General features: G+C 33.7%; 1 protein-coding gene and 1 pseudogene across 4 annotated transcripts in view; both read right to left on the bottom strand.

The window, feature by feature from the left end:
• Positions 1-16,156, bottom strand: part of SPOCK3 (SPARC (osteonectin), cwcv and kazal like domains proteoglycan 3) — a 634,362-nt gene that overhangs the window by 545,674 nt on the left and 72,532 nt on the right. The window lies entirely within an intron of this gene.
• Positions 12,168-13,962, bottom strand: LOC123251711 (annotated as a pseudogene).

Here is a 16,156-nt window from a genome sequence, read left to right as displayed (position 1 = left end):
TTGCCATTAATGAATATTTTTACTCTCTAATCACTAAATATTTGTTGTATTGAAGTTGATAAAGATCAACCCTATTAAACAGGCTAACCCTTGTGTAGAAACCACACTGGCTTATGCCACAATGGCCACTCAGGTGAACCCCCCAAGTCTGGAGTAATAAGCAGACTGTCTGCTGACTTCAACCCCCAGAAAGCAACAGCCAACTCCTCTCAACTTCCCCCTCATCCAAAGTTCTCCAGGGGGGTCCCCTGGAATTCTGGGTGAGGCTGTCCCTGTATCTTTGCAGGGATTCCATGCATCCATCTCTACATAACAATACCAATGACTTTAGACTTATCCAAAACTAAGTTCAAATGCTACTTCTAACTATTTTTAAAATTTATTTATTTAAATAATTAATTTAGAACATTTTTCCGTGTTTACATGATTCATATTCTATCTCTTCCATCTCTCCTCCCACAGCTAACAAGCAATTAAAATGGGGTTTTACACTTATCAATGATTAAGACCTATTTCCATATTATTAATACTTGCACTAGAGTGATCATTTAGACTCTACATCCACAATCATATCCCCATCGAACCATGTGATCAAGGGAATGTTTTTTTCTTCTGTGTTTCTACTCCAAGTGTTCTTTCTCTGGATGAGATGAGCATCTTTCTCATAAGTTGCTCTGAATTGTCCTGGATAATTGCATTGCTGCTAGTAGAAAAGTCTATTACATTAGATTATGCCACAGTGTATCCATCTCTGTATACAATGTTCTCCTGGTTCTGCTCCTTTCACTCTGCATCAGTTCTGGAGGTTGTTCCAGTTCAAATGGAATCCCTCCAGTTCTTTATTACTTTTAGCAAAATAGTATTCCATCACCAACAGATATCTCAATTTGTTCAGCTATTCCCCAATTGAAGGGCATCCCCTCATTCTCCAAATTTTTTCCAACACAAAGAGTGAAACAATAAATATTTTAACAAGTCTTTTTTCTTATTATCTCTTTGAAATATGAACCCAGGAGTGATATGACTAGATCAAAGGGCATAAAGTCTTTCAAAGCCCTTTAGGTATACTTCCAAATTGACTTCCAAAATGGTTGGGTCAATTCTCAACTCCACTAGCAATGCATTAATGTCCTAATTTTTGCCACATCCATTCCAACATTTGTTACTTTCCTTTGCTGTCATATTAGCCAATCTGAAAGGTGTGAGGTGGTACTTTAGAGTTGTTTTGATATTCATTTCTATAATTATAAGAGATTTATAACACGTTTTATGTACTTACTGATAGTATTAGTTTCTTTATCTGAAAATTGCCTTTTCATGGCCCTTGCCCATTTATCAATTGGGGAATGGTTTTATATTTTTGTACAATTGATTTAGCTCCTCATTAATTTGAGTAATTAGATCTTTGTCAGAAGTTTTTGTTATAAAGATTTCTTCCCAATATGTTGGTTCCCTTCTAATTTTGGTTGCTTTGGTTTTGTTTGTAGAAACACTTTTTAATTTAATATAGTCAAAATTATTCATTTTACATTTTGTGATATTCTCTGTCTCTTGTTTGGTCTTAAAATCTTTCCTTTCCCATAGACAGGTATAATACTCTGTGTTTAACTAATTTACTTATAGTTTCCTTCTTTTTATTTAAGTCACTCACCCATTCTGAATTTACGTTGGTGTAGGGTGTGAGATGTTGAGCCAAATCTAATCTCTCCCATACTGTTTTCCAATTTTCACAGCAGTTTTTGACAAATATTGTGTTTTTGTCCCAAAAGCTGGGATCTTTGGGTTTATCATATGCTGTCTTGCTGAGGTCAAATACTCCAAGTCTATTCCATCGATCCACCCTTCTGACTCTTAGCCAGTACCATACTGTTTTGATGACCACTGTTTTATAGTACAATTTAAGATCCAGTACTGATAGCTCCCCCCTCAACCTTCACGTGTTTTTTTTTTCATTTTTCCCTTCGTATTCTTCATCATTTATTCTTCCAAATGAACTTTGTTATATTTTTTTCTATTTCAGTAAAAACTTTTCTTGGTAATTTGAAAGCTATGGCACTGAATAAGTAAATTAATTTGGGTAGGCTTGTCATTTTATTATGTTAGCTCAATCTACCCATGAGCAATTAATGTTTTTCCAGTTACTTAGATCTAGTTTTAATAGTGTGGAATGGGTTTTGAAGTTGTGTTCATATTGTTACTATTTAAGATTTTTGCATCTATAGTCATTAAGGAGATTTGTCTGTTGTTTTCTTTGTCCGTTTTTGGTCTGCCTCGCTTTGGAATAAGTACCATATTTGTATCAGAAAAGGAAAATGGTAGAACTCCTTCTTTGCTTATTTTGTCAAATATTTTGTATAGTATTGGGAACAGTTGTTCTTTAAATGTTTGATAGAATTCACTTGTGAATCCATGTGGCCCTGGGGATTTTTTTCTTAGGGAGTTCTTTGGTAGCTTGTTCAACTTCTCTTTCTGATATGGGATTATTTAAGTTTTCTATTTCTTCTTCTGTTAATCTAGGCAATTTATGTTTCTGTAAATATTCATCCATTTCACCTAGATTGCAGTATTTATTGTCATATAATTAGGCAAAATAGTTCTTAATAATTAGCTTAATTTCCTCTACATTAGAGGTGAGATCACTCTTTTCATTTTGATACTTTTAATTGGGTTTTCTTCTTTCCTTTTTTATTAGATAACCAGTATTTTCTCTATTTTATTTATTTTTTCAAAGTACCAGCTCCTGGTCTTATTTATTAATTAATTCTTCCTTTATTTTCAATTTTATTAATTTCTCCTTTGATTTTTAGGATTTCCAGTTTATTTTTTATCTGGGGATTTTTAATTTGATATCTTTCTCATTTTTTTAATTTGCATGCCAAATTCATTGACCTCTTCCCTCTCTGATTTGTTGATATATGCACTCAGGGATATAACTTTGTCCTTGAGTGCTGCTTTGGCTGCATTCCATAGGTTTTGAGAAGATATCTCTTCATTGTCATTCTCTTCAAAGAAATTATTAATTGTTTCTATGATTTGTTTTTTAAGCAACCAATTTTGGAGAATCATATTATTTAACTTCCAATTAATTTTTGATTTGCCTCTCCATGTACCCTTATTAATTATAATTTGTATTGCATTATGATCTGAAAAAGTTACATTTATTATTTCTGTTTTTTTGCATTTGTTTGCCATGTTTTTGTGCCGTAGTACATGGTCAATCTTTCTGAATGTATCATGTGCTACTGAAAAGAAGGTATATTCCTTTTTGTCCTTATTTATTTTCTTCTGTATATCTATTAACTCAAATTTTTCTAAGATATCATTCACATCTTTTACCTCTTTCTCATTTATTTTTTGGTTTGATTTATCTATAACTGACAGAGGAAAGTTCAGGTTTCCCACTAGTATAGTTTTGCTATCTATTTTCTCCTTAAGCTCCAATAGTTTCTCTTTTAAAAATCTGGATGCTATATCATTTGGTGCATAAATGTTGAGTACTGATATTTCCTCATTGTCTATACTGACTTTTATCAGGATGTAATTACCTTCCCTATCTCTTTTAATCAGATCTATTTTTACTTTGGCTTTGTTAGCTATCATGATTGCAGCTCCTGCCTTCTTTTTCTCAGTTGATACCCAAAATATTTTACTCTGGCCTCTTATCTTTACCCTGTATGTGTACCTGCCTCATGTGTGTTTCTTGCATTTTGGTTTCTAATACACTCTGTTATTTTATGGGTGAGTTCATCCCATTTATATTTAGAATTATGATTTCCACTGGTGTATTCACAATCATTTGGATTTCCTCTCCTAGTCCTGCCCTTTCTTCTTTCACTATTTCCTTCTACACCAGTATTTTGTTTTTAATCAGTCCTTCTAATACCCACCCTTATTTAACTTCCCTTTCCACCCCCTCCCTTCTTATTCCTCTCTAATTTTTTAGGTTCTATTACATTTCTTCTCCCCTCTCTTCCCCTCCCTTTTTGTACTCTCCACCCTACTCACCACCTTTGTTTTTCCCTCTCAACTTTCCTAGAAGGTAAAATAGAATTCAAAACCCCAATGTATCTAGATGTTCTTCATTCTCAAAATTGATTCCACTGAGAGTAAAGTTAAAGTGTACCTATTAGCACTCTCTTCCTCTCCTTCTTATAATAGTATTCTTCCCCTCCCCCTCCCATGTGCCTCTTTATGTGATATAATTCATCCTATTTTTCTTCTTCCTTCAAGTTTCTCTTGGTGCCATCTTCTATTCCCCTCTTTTTTTACATATCATCTTAACCCCCTTAGTACCTCAACCTCTACCTTTGAATAATTCTTCTATCTGCTATGATAGTGAATATTTTTGAGAGTTACAAATATCTTTTTTATATAGGGATATAAACAATTTGACCTTACTAAAACCCTTATTTTTTTCCTCTTTCTTGTTTTCTTTTCCATGTTTCTGTTGAATTTTTTATTTGGCCATCAAATTTCCATCTGGTTTTTTCTTTATAAATACTTAGAAATCTTCTATTTTGTTGAATACCCATGCTTTCCCCTATAAGTATAAAGTCAGTTTTGATGGGTAGGTGATCCTTGGTTGTAGAACCAATTCTCTTTCCTTTCTGAATATCAAATGATTTTGGCCTCAAGGTCCTTTATTGTGGAAGCTGCCAGATGCTCTGTAATCCTGCCTGGGGCTCCTTGATATCTGAATTGTCTCTTTCTGGCTTCTTGCAATATTTTCTCCTTGGCTTGCAAGCTCTTGAATTTGACAATTACATTCCTGGGGGTGCTGTCTTTTGAGGATTTAATGTAGAGGGTGATCTATGGACTCTTTCAATTTCTATTATGCCCTCTTGTTCAAGAATATCAGGACAATTTTCTTGGATAATTTCTTGTAATATGATGTCAAGGTTTCTGTTTTTTTTTAGGTTTTCAGGTAGACCAATGATTCACAGATTGTCTCTCCTGCAGCTGTTTTCCAGGTCAGTTATTTTTTTCAATGAGATAGTTCATGTTTCCTTCTATTTTCTCATTCTTTGGTTTTGATTTATTAATTTTTATGGTCTTGTGAGATCATTAATTTCTGCTTGCCCAATTCTAGGCTTTAAAGACTGGTTTTCAGCTATGATCTTCTGATTTTCCTTTATAGTTTGGCCTCACCTGCAAAGCTTCCAGTAGGTCAATTCAATTCTCCAGTTTGCTTATTACTTCATGAGATTTCTGTGCTTCCTTTTCCAAGAGGGACATTTTGTCTTTTAAACTGTTATTTTCTTTTTTAATTACTTGCATTTCTATTTCCCTTACTTGCATTTCTATTTCCCACTTTTCTTCCCAAGTTTCTTCTACCTTTATTACTTAATTCTTGAACTCCAATTTGAGTTCCTCAAGAATTTGTGACCCATTTCCATTTTTTTGGAATGTTTGGATGCATTTGCTTGTTTGTCACTCTTTTCTGTCTTTTCTGTACTCTGCTCCTTTTCCCCATAGAAGTTATCCAACATCAGAGGTTTTCTCTGTTGTATCTTACTTTTTTTTGGTACTTGTAGATTATAGTTCTTGTCTATTAGTGGTCATTTTGGTGTTAGTTTTATCTTTTCTTCTCATCCAGGAATCTGAATGAGGAGGGCAGGCAGCTCTCTAAGTAGTGAAAAACAGAGCAGTTTTAGCCCTAAGGCTATTTTTCTGAGTCTCCCTGGTCTGCTGTGAGCAGCCAGTTTCTGTGCTATCTCTGTTCCTGCCCTCCATACTCCTCAGTCTTGGGTCCCAAATCTCCCAGTCAGGGCATTGCAGTGTCTTCAGGGGTAAGACTGTGGTAATCTCAGCCAGCACCCAAGATTGCCCAAGCCTTTGCTCTGACTCTGGCGTGGTAAGTGTTGTGGAGGAGGGGTGATCAGTTCACACTTTGGTAGATGTAATTTTACCTGCTTACAGAGTAGAAATGCCCAAATCCCACCTACCTTCAAGGATACACCCCTTGGCAGAGCCCCTTACCTCGTCTGATTTTGAGTTTTGTTCTTTTGAGACGCTTTGTTGTGATTGGTACTAGGAAGAGTTGTGAAGTTCCTTCTACACTGCATTCATATTTGCCCGAAAGTCTACTGTCAAGTCACTTACCCTTTCTTTGCCTACAGCCATTCCTTGAATTTATCTAGTAAGTCACAAAAGGGATATTATCTGTTTTGGTATAAAGACTTTCCCCATAATGAGGAAATCAGAGATCTTTTTCATTATATAAATATAGCCTTCTACCAAAGAATAAACTGAAAGTAAATTATGTAACTGGTCAAAAGGAGTTGTTTAAAAGGCATTAAGTCTCATTCCTAGTGATTTAGAAGGAAAAACAATATTGACGAAATCTATATTTTTTTATACTTAACCAATCATCCTAACTTGTAATACACTGAAATTTAACCTTTCCTACTGTTCACAGGGAATTTATAATTAAATATACTAATTTCAAAGAAATTTAAAGGTGCCTAAGCCAAGAATTCCCCACTTCAAAAGACTAAATTCCCCTGCTCACACACATGAAAAAGGTATAACTTATCAAATAAATCAAGCATTATATGCTCCCATACTCCTATAACAATCTTCTACTATCTCTCCCTGACTCAGTATAATGAACATCATGTCTTATCAAAGCTGGCTTTTCACACTGCGTTCCAAAGATTTTGATACAATTCTATTGAGAAATAAATTGAATCTAATACTGAAAGCAAATCAACCATTTATCTTCCCCTCTCCCATTTTCTGGCATGCAAGAGTCCTTGGAAAACAAAGAGGAATTGAACTAAATCATGTTCTCAAGTATTCTCACACACATTCAAGGCCAAATCCTCCTGTCAGATACTTATACAGCTCTCTCCAGGGATTCATTCAATTCAAAAGGAGTGATTGTAGACAGAATTTGATACAGCCTTTTTGCATGTCAACCAGAAATTGCCTCTTGGTGGAGACTGAGGGTTAGGAGATTAGCAAACATTTTCCTCCTTTTTCTTGAATTGTCAGGCACAGTTAAGGGGGAAAGATTAATAGTAAGAATTCTGATCTTACCACTTCATACTCTGGCAAAGGCTTCAGAGATAGTCCTAATGTTTATGGCATAATAGAATTAAACTTTGTTTTAATGTCCCACTAATACCTAATACAATGATTTTTAAATAGATCTTGTGTTATAATTAACATTCACTGGATCCAATATTTCCACAACTATTGACTCCTCCCCGCCCCAATTTATAACCTCTCTTTTTCTGGGAACAGCACTGAATAAATACTGGCATTGCTTCATGAAGGAGTATAAAAGCTGATTCCATTCACAAACTCTGCTATCAATTGGAATTAAAAGTCCTTTACCTGGTCACTACTAACATATATGTTTTTTCTTCTTCCTTACAAATATACACTGCCTGAGGTCAAGGTGGATCTCAAATTTGTCTCTGTATCCCCAGCACATAGAATGGAGCCTGGCACATAGTACCTATTAAATAAGTGTCTTTTCATTATTCACTTATCTAGGCACAGGGACCAAAGTAAAGCTCTTTGGGGATAGATATTTCCATTTACACACTAATGCACTTCTATTCTGCTGAAAGTGAAAGTCAAAAGATAAAACCCTCAGATGACTACAAGGTAGGGGCAGGCTTCTAAGCAGGAGTTCTTGAGTGCTTGGTGTATGAGGCTGGCCAAAGACGTGGCCACTGAGCACAGGATGTGGAAGAATATCCTCCCAGAAGTATGACTTCCATATTTCCAAGTCTAGAGTAAGTTGCTGCTGTATTCTCCTTCTTCCCTATACCTCTCACCCACCTACAGCTCTACCGATATCAGCCAGAGTGTACTCATTTGACTTCTGGCATGGAACAAAATATCAGATCCAATTTTACCACTGAACAAATATTTATGTACATGAAATACAAGTAAAAAAAATTACATATGACCAAACAACAAATAGAGAGGATCACAGAGTAAAATTTAAAAAATAACTTGATTAAAAGAAATTAAAAAGCTTTTGCCCAAATAAAACTAAAGTAGCCAAAATTAGGAGGAAAACAGGACACTTCTTTTTTTACACCAAATTTCTTTAATAACGGCTACATTCCTAAAAGATATAGAGAATTGAGCCAACTGTATAAAAATACGACTAATTCTCTAAATGGTAAATAGTCCATGGATATGAGAAGGCAGTTTTTAGAACTAAAAATCAAAGCTAAAAGTAGTTACATGAGAAAGTGCTCTTAATCACTTATTAATTACAATTAATTAATAACAATTAATATAGGAATGCTAACTAAAATAACTGAGATAGCACCTCATACCTGTCAGATTGGCATACATATGATAAATGCTGAAGGAGATGTGGAAAAATACTGATTCACTGGTGGTGGAGTTGTGAATCAGTCCAACCATTATGGAGAACAATTATAAACTTCACCCAAGAAGTTATAAAATTATGTATGCAAATGGACCTCTGCAATAACACAATTAGTTCTGTATCTCAAAGAGAAATGAAAAGGGAAAAGGAACTATTTATACAAATATATATATATATGCATATATATATATAGCAGCTCTTTTGTGGTAGCATAAAATTAGAGAATGAGAGGAATACCTGAATGAATCATGATAGATGATCATGATGAAATACTACTGGGCTAGAAGCAATGATGAGCAGAATGGTTTCAGGAAAATAAAATGAAAAAAAATTGGAATGATAAATAGACTTATACAAAGTGAGGTGAAAAGACTCTGGAGAATAATGTATACAAATGACTGCAATATTTTAAGAATTATGAGGACTTAGCTCTTCTGACCAAGAATATCAAACAAAACAGTTACAAAGAACTATGATGTTAGATATTATCTACTTCCAGAAAGAGAACTAATGAATTCTAAATGCAGAATGAATCATAATTTTTAAACCAGTTTATGTGGTTAATTTTATTTATATGTACTTTTGCAACAACTAATAAGAAAACATAGCTTACATGACTTGACATGTATTACTGATATCAAATTGTTTGTCTTATAAAGAATTAAAAAGCGCCAGCAGGGAGGGAGAAAATTTGGAATGCAAAATATTTTTAAATGATTGTTAAAATCTTTTTACATATAATTTATAAGGGTAAGGGGTTAGAGCAGAATTTATAGTCCTTCAGATAGAATATAAAAAGCAGGTATAATAATCATGATCTCAGACAAAGTTAAAACAAAAATAGATCTAATTAAAAGAGCTATGAAAGGAAATTACATCTTGAAAAAGTAATTGAACAAACCATTAATGAATTCTCTAAGAAAAAATCTCCAGACACATGAATTCACAAATCAATTCTATAAACCAGTGAAATAATTGTTACTCCAACACTATATAAATTATTTGGGAAAATAGGAAAAGAAGGAGTCTTCTTGAATTCTTTTTTATAAAACAAATATTGTATGGATACCTAATCTAGGAAGCACAAAAAAAGAGGAAAAAATAAGATCAATTTTCTTAATGAAAATCTATGCAAATTTTTAAATATTAGCAAGGGGACTATAGCAATATCAGGTGAGGTTTATATAAGGAATGAAGGGCTGGTTTGATATTAAGAAAACCATAAGCATCATTGATCATATGAATAACAAAATAACAAATTATGTGATTATATAAATAAATAGAGAAAAAGTCTCTGACAAAATATAGGGCCTCATGTGGCTGCATACAGAGAAGTATGGTGCTGCATGTCAAGGATGAAACATTTGCTGTAGGGTAGTGTAGACACTCTGTGCACTATAGATGACAATTCTACCTATATTAATTTACTTATTTGGGTTTATTAAATACAGTTACATATTACAATTATATGTTTTTGTTATTTAAACTATAAATATCATGAAATTATGTTTTGTTTTTTTCCTCAAAGTGACACACCACCCAAGTTATGCTCAGGTTTTTGGAGAATTTTGACACTCCAAGCTCAAAAGTTTGCCCCTCACTGGTATAGAAATAAAAGCGTCTTTCCTTAAAATGAGAAGTATTATCTATCTAAAACCATCAGCAAGTATCATCTGCAATGGGGATCTTAGAAGCCTTTTCAATTAGATCATGAATGAAGCATGCAGGTCCATTATCACCACTACTGGTCAATATTTTCTACAAATACTAGCTTTAATAATAAGAGAAGAAAAAGAAATTGAGGGAATTAAAGCAAGCAATGGGGAAACTGAATCATTACTATGCAGAAGATATAATGGTATCCTTAGAAAATTAACTAAAAATGAGCTGAAATAATTAATAATTTCAGAAAAGTTGCAGAATACAAAACAAACCAACATAAATCATGATCATTTCAATATATTACCAACAAAATCTGAGTAAAGAGGTAGAATAAGAAATCCAAATAAAATAACTCTAAACTATGTTAGAGTTAAAATAGAGGCTTTGACAAAATAAGAGAGCAGTGTTTAATAATTTAAGTTTTAATGAGAATATAGTAGAGTTGTGAATTAATATTATCCCTTTAAGACAGAGAAAAGAAAATTTCTAGCAGCTTTTAAAAATTAAAAATTGAGTTTAATTAAAATAGGGATAGTAAAAGAATATAGTAAAGGAGGGAAAGACAGAAAAGAGGAAAGGGATTATTAATCCTATACCTGAAAAATATACCTAAAATTCCTAATACTACCTAAAAGTCCTAATAACTACCTCTAACTGTCTTCTGAGAACAGCTTATTCTTGCCTAGCAAACACCAGGCCTAACTAACCTACACTATCTATAAATGATTTACTAACTACCTGACTCCCTAAAATAATAGACAGCTACCACTCATAAACTCCTTCAATCCATTTTCTCTAGCATCCCAAACTGTCAAGAGCCAACTGACAGCAGATACTTGCCTATGAGACAGACCTCCTGCTCTCTAGAGATCTCAAAGGCAAAAAATCCTTTAAAGACTAAAGCCAAAAGCCCTCTCAGTACCCTCAGGCCCATATTTATATTCTAGCAACTAAAAGCCAACACACACTACCAGCAACCAACCCCCAACAACCAACTCATGCCCAGCAGCCAACTTACCTGCAACTGCCAGCCCTGTCAGCAATTGACCCAACAACTGTCAGCAACTGATTCCCCTAACTCTCAGCAACTGACAGTCCACAACTGATGCTGGTTTAGCAGGGGGCTCCCCAGTTCCTACTTCCTGTCATTGTGGGCTGGTTAATCCCTAGACATCTCTATGGTAAGAGGACCTCTAGGTCCACATTAAATTAAAGAAATTAAAGAACTCCTATTTACAACTACATAAAATGCCTGGGAATATACTTGCCAAGACAAACATGAAAATTATATGAATACAATTACAAAGCACTTTTCACATAAAGTCATATATAAACAACTGGAAAATATTAATTTTTCATGGGTTGCCTGAGCTAATGTAATAAAAATTATAATTCTACTTAAATTAATTTACTTATTTAGTGCCATACCAAACTATCAAAAACTATTTTATCAAGCTAAAAAAAATAACAACAAAATTAATCTGGAAGAATAAAAGGTCAAGAATATCAAGGAGATTAATGATAAACAACATGAAGGAAGGTGGCCTCGCATTACCAGACCTCAAACTATAGTATAAATCACTAATCATCAAAAAAGTCTGGTACTGTATAAGAAATAGAATAGTGGATAAATAGAATAGATTTGATAAACAATTTACACAGTTAAATGACCTTAGCAATTTAATGGCTGATAAACCCAAAGATCCCAACTTTGTGGTTAAAAACTCTTTATTTGACCAAAAAAAAAACTATTAGAAAGTGTTGTAGAAACTAGGTATAGACCCATACCTCACATCCCCTATACCACGATAAGTTCAAAATGGGTATATGATTTAGACATAAAAGGTGAAACTATAAGTAAATTAGGACAATGAGCAAGGAAGTATTTATGACCAAATAAGAGAAAGAAATATTTAACAAGATGTTAAATAAATAATTTTCATTATATTAAATTTTTTATATACTATTTTTATTTACATTTAAAATTTTTAAACAGTTTTCTGGGAACAAACTCTGGGAAGTAATGATGGTTCTCTTTTTTTTTTTTTTATTAGAGTTGAACCTATTTAAAAACCTCCAGAAAGTCTCAATTTGTTTTTTAAAAGGTAAGCCACAAGCTCGTTTTAGTCGAAAGCAAACTGAATATTAGTTATTTTGCAACATCAAAGTGATTCCATGAGTCTAGACAGCCTCCCCACCTCTGTCTTCGAAGCCTCTCAGACCTTCTATGTGGAGGTTCCACTGAATTCATTACAATAGAGATGGACATTTTAAATTCATAGTGATCCAACATCTGAGCAATCTTTTCACGAGACACTCCATGTTTATTCCTCTTTTCTAATTCTTCAGGATCAAATTTCCACCACGTTTCTGGTTCATGGAACTCCACTCGATATCCTTTGCCTATAGCCATTTCCACATATGGTTTCATTTCCCAAGCTTGAGTATTAGTGCTATCTATTATTACTGGAGATCTTCCCTGGTCAATAGCTTTCTTTGCTCTGCTCTAGTTCCAGTCATGAGCATCACCAAGTTGTTTGACATTATATGTGTACCCATTTTGATGCCGAAAGTAGTCATCAGTGCTGAAGACAATGCCACCACGATTCTGACCAAGAAGAACACGAGACAGTGTTGTTTTCCCTGATCCAGGCAGACCTCTTAACAGGATAAGTAGCCTCTTTAGCTTTTCCTCATGAAACTGCTGGTGTAAAAGCCTGTCTGTTTTTTCCATCTGGAATAAAGAAGGGTCTTCCCAAGATTCTTCTCTTGTTTCACAGAAACCATTACTGTCTCGTCCATCTTGCTCATTACATCCATTTCTAGAGGCCTGTGTGCTACTATTACTCCCATCACAATCAGAATATCTGTTAGTCTGGTCAAATGCTGGACAATTCCAATTTGTGTAGCGACTGTTTACATTATATCCATTGTACATTTCACATAATTTAACATCTGGAGCATGAAAAACATTTGGTGGCGGAGATGGAGAGGGGTTAAATCTTTGAACATTTAAATGATAATTAAATCCAGGAGGAAAAAGGCCTTGAGGAACTAAAGAGGATTCCAATGACTGCCATTCGGGCCTAAAGGAAGGAATTGGGTTGTTTAAAAATGTAGGTTCTACTGGTCCATTAGTTGCATATTCAGTATTCCAACCAACTGGCTCCTTACTAAAATATTGCTCAACACCAGGAGGTGATTGTATAGTACTAAACCAAGTATCTTTCTTTTCTTCATCAGATTTTAAGTTTTCATTGTAAAGGCCTTGATCACATAAACTAAATTGTTCCTGAGTGGGTTTAAATTCCTGGCAATTATCTTCCAAATCTTCTTTTTCACTGTCAAGCTCCTGAATTTCTTTGTAAAACTGAGATAACTCATTATCTATATCCAGTTTATTAGAAGAAAGGCTTTGTTTGTTTTCCAGTCCACCAGTGACTTTTTTTGTGTGATGTTTTCTTTTATCTCGTTTATTTTCCTCAGGACTTTTGTAAATAGGTCCTATGAATGCTTTGCTTGTGCTATATTCCACTTCTTCTGCACTAACTGGGATAGATAACTTGTGATTTCTTTCCATTCTAATTTCTTTAATATTTTCAGAAACATAAGTATAGTTATTTAGATATTCTGTTGATGTTCATGGATTCTACTGTAGAATTTGCATCCTCTAGGCCTTCCCAATGAAATGATTCAATATCTGGCCTATTTTAAGGGATTACAACCCTCAAAAGTTTCAACAAATCTGTAGTTTCAGTCTTGCTCTCCTGAGTTTTTCCATTTTCCTTGTCATCAAAGATGGATAAAGGTATTCAGTTGTTCTCTGTTTTCTCTTAGGATCTGTGAAAATGATCATCACCATCATGGAATATAGTATAAGCCTCTTCTGTTGATTTCAGTTTTTTATTGCATGTTTCACTTGCTAGTTTTTTTTTAACCATGTCCCAAAGACTTAGCTTAATTTTCACAATAAGGCATCTCTGATAAAGGAGAAAAGCAAGCCAGGGAGGTAATGACTCTCGAGGTTGGTGGACACGGGTGAGCCCTGAGGGCTCCGTCCACAGCCAGTAGAACCTCAGCTCTCTCCATTATATTAAATTTAAAAGGTTTTGTATAAACCAAAACAATGAAACCAAAATTATATAGAATATTTCTCTGATAAAGGTTTTATTACTCAAATATAAAGAGAACTAAATAAAATTTATAAGAACATAATTCATCCACCAATTTACAAAAGGTTAAATGATATTAATAGACAGTTTTGAAATGAAGAAATCACAGTTATTAATAATCACACAAAAATATGTTCTCGATTACTATTGATCAAAGAAATGCAAATGAAAATAACTCTGAGGTACCAACTCACACCTATCAAATTGACTTATATGACAGTAATGGAAAGTGAAAAAGGTTGGAAGGACTGTGGCAAAATTGGGACACTAATACATTGTGGAGTTGTGAATTGATCCAACCATTCTGGAGGGAAATTTGCAACTATGCCCAAAGGGCTGTAAAACTATGTATACCCTTTGATCTTTATAGCTGCTCTTTTGTAGTGACAAAAAATTAGAAATTGAGGTGATGTCCATCAACTGAGGAATGGTTGAACAAATTATAGTATATGAAGGTGATGGATTACTATTGTGCTAAAAGAAATGCTGAACAATATGATTTCAGAAAACCCTGGAAAGACCTACATGAATTGATACAGAGTGAAACAAGCAGTACTAAGAGAACAACATACATATAAATAATGTTATGTAAGAGTCAACTGTGAAAGACTTAGCTACTCTCAGCAATACAATGATCCAGGATAATTCTGAAGGACTTATGGCAGAGAATGCTATCCATCTCCAGAGAAAGAACTATTGGAGTCAGAATGCAGATTAAAGCATGCATTCTTTATGTTAGTTTATTTATGGGTTTTTGGGGCATTATATGAATATTCTCTTACAATAATGACCAACATGGAAGTATGTTTTGCAGGATGACACATGAATAATGCAGGTCATATTGCTTACAATATTTGGGAGTAGGGAAGGAAGAAGACAATTTGAATCTTATAATTTTGGAAAGTGTATATTGATAAAATTGTTATTACATGTAATTAGGAAAATAAAATATTTTTAAAAAATAAAATAAAAGTAATACCAAAAAATTAAGTAGTAGGATGAGGGAGTATAGTATGAAATGAGAATTCAGAAACTAACCAACAATATGGTAAGGTATAGGAATACCAGATAAAAATTTCTCCCAAAATAGGAAGAAAGGACTTTCTGAATCAATTTATGGAAAAGAAATAAACATATTTTCTTGAGGATATCAATCATTATGAACATTCCTCCTAAATATTTACAATCTCAAGAATCATGCACAATTTTATATTAAAATGAATCATTTAAAAAGACATTTTCTGCTATAGTTTCCATACTATATGTTATTAACTCACAAAAAAGTTAATTTGTAATAACCTTAAAACATAAAATATAACAGGAGGAGAATTCAAAAACATAAAATCAAATAAATGCAAGACATTAAGGATATGTAGTTTTCCCCTGAACAGAGATCCAATTTAAGAAAGAAAAGGAAAGAGGAAATCAAAAAGAGGAAACACTGAGAAGGAAGCTTCTATGACAAAGAAGTAGGGTATAAAAGGTATTGGATTTAGTATCCAAAGTCCTGGAATCAAATCCTAAGTTACTTACAGTTGTGTAAATTTAAGGAAGTAACAGCCCTTTCAGTACTCAATTTGCTTGTTTCTAAAATGAAGAAATCAGATTAGATGAGTTCCAAGGTCTTTTTCAATTTTAAATCTAGGAGGGTAGCATAGCCTCATTTGGTTCAGCTTGATGTTAACAAGCATTTATGTAATACCTTGAACTCTCCAGTCACTGTGCTAAATGCTTAGGATATAAAGTCTACAAAAAACACTCATTATTCACAGGGAGGTAACATCATAATGGGGGAGGGGGGAATGATGTATCCAGACAAATGTGTAAAATACTAATTGAAATGGAAACAATGAAAAGTAATTACAAATTCGGAAGACACTAACAAAAAGGAAGGGAAGAAAGGTATGCTAAAGGAGGTCAAACCTGAAGAAACAAGTAATTCTAAAAGGTGAAGATAATAAAA

The sequence above is a fragment of the Gracilinanus agilis genome, chromosome 6 (assembly GCF_016433145.1).
Source record: "Gracilinanus agilis isolate LMUSP501 chromosome 6, AgileGrace, whole genome shotgun sequence".
In the NCBI taxonomy this organism is placed as follows: Eukaryota; Metazoa; Chordata; class Mammalia; order Didelphimorphia; family Didelphidae; genus Gracilinanus; species Gracilinanus agilis.
This window is presented reverse-complemented; position numbering and strand designations above follow the sequence as displayed.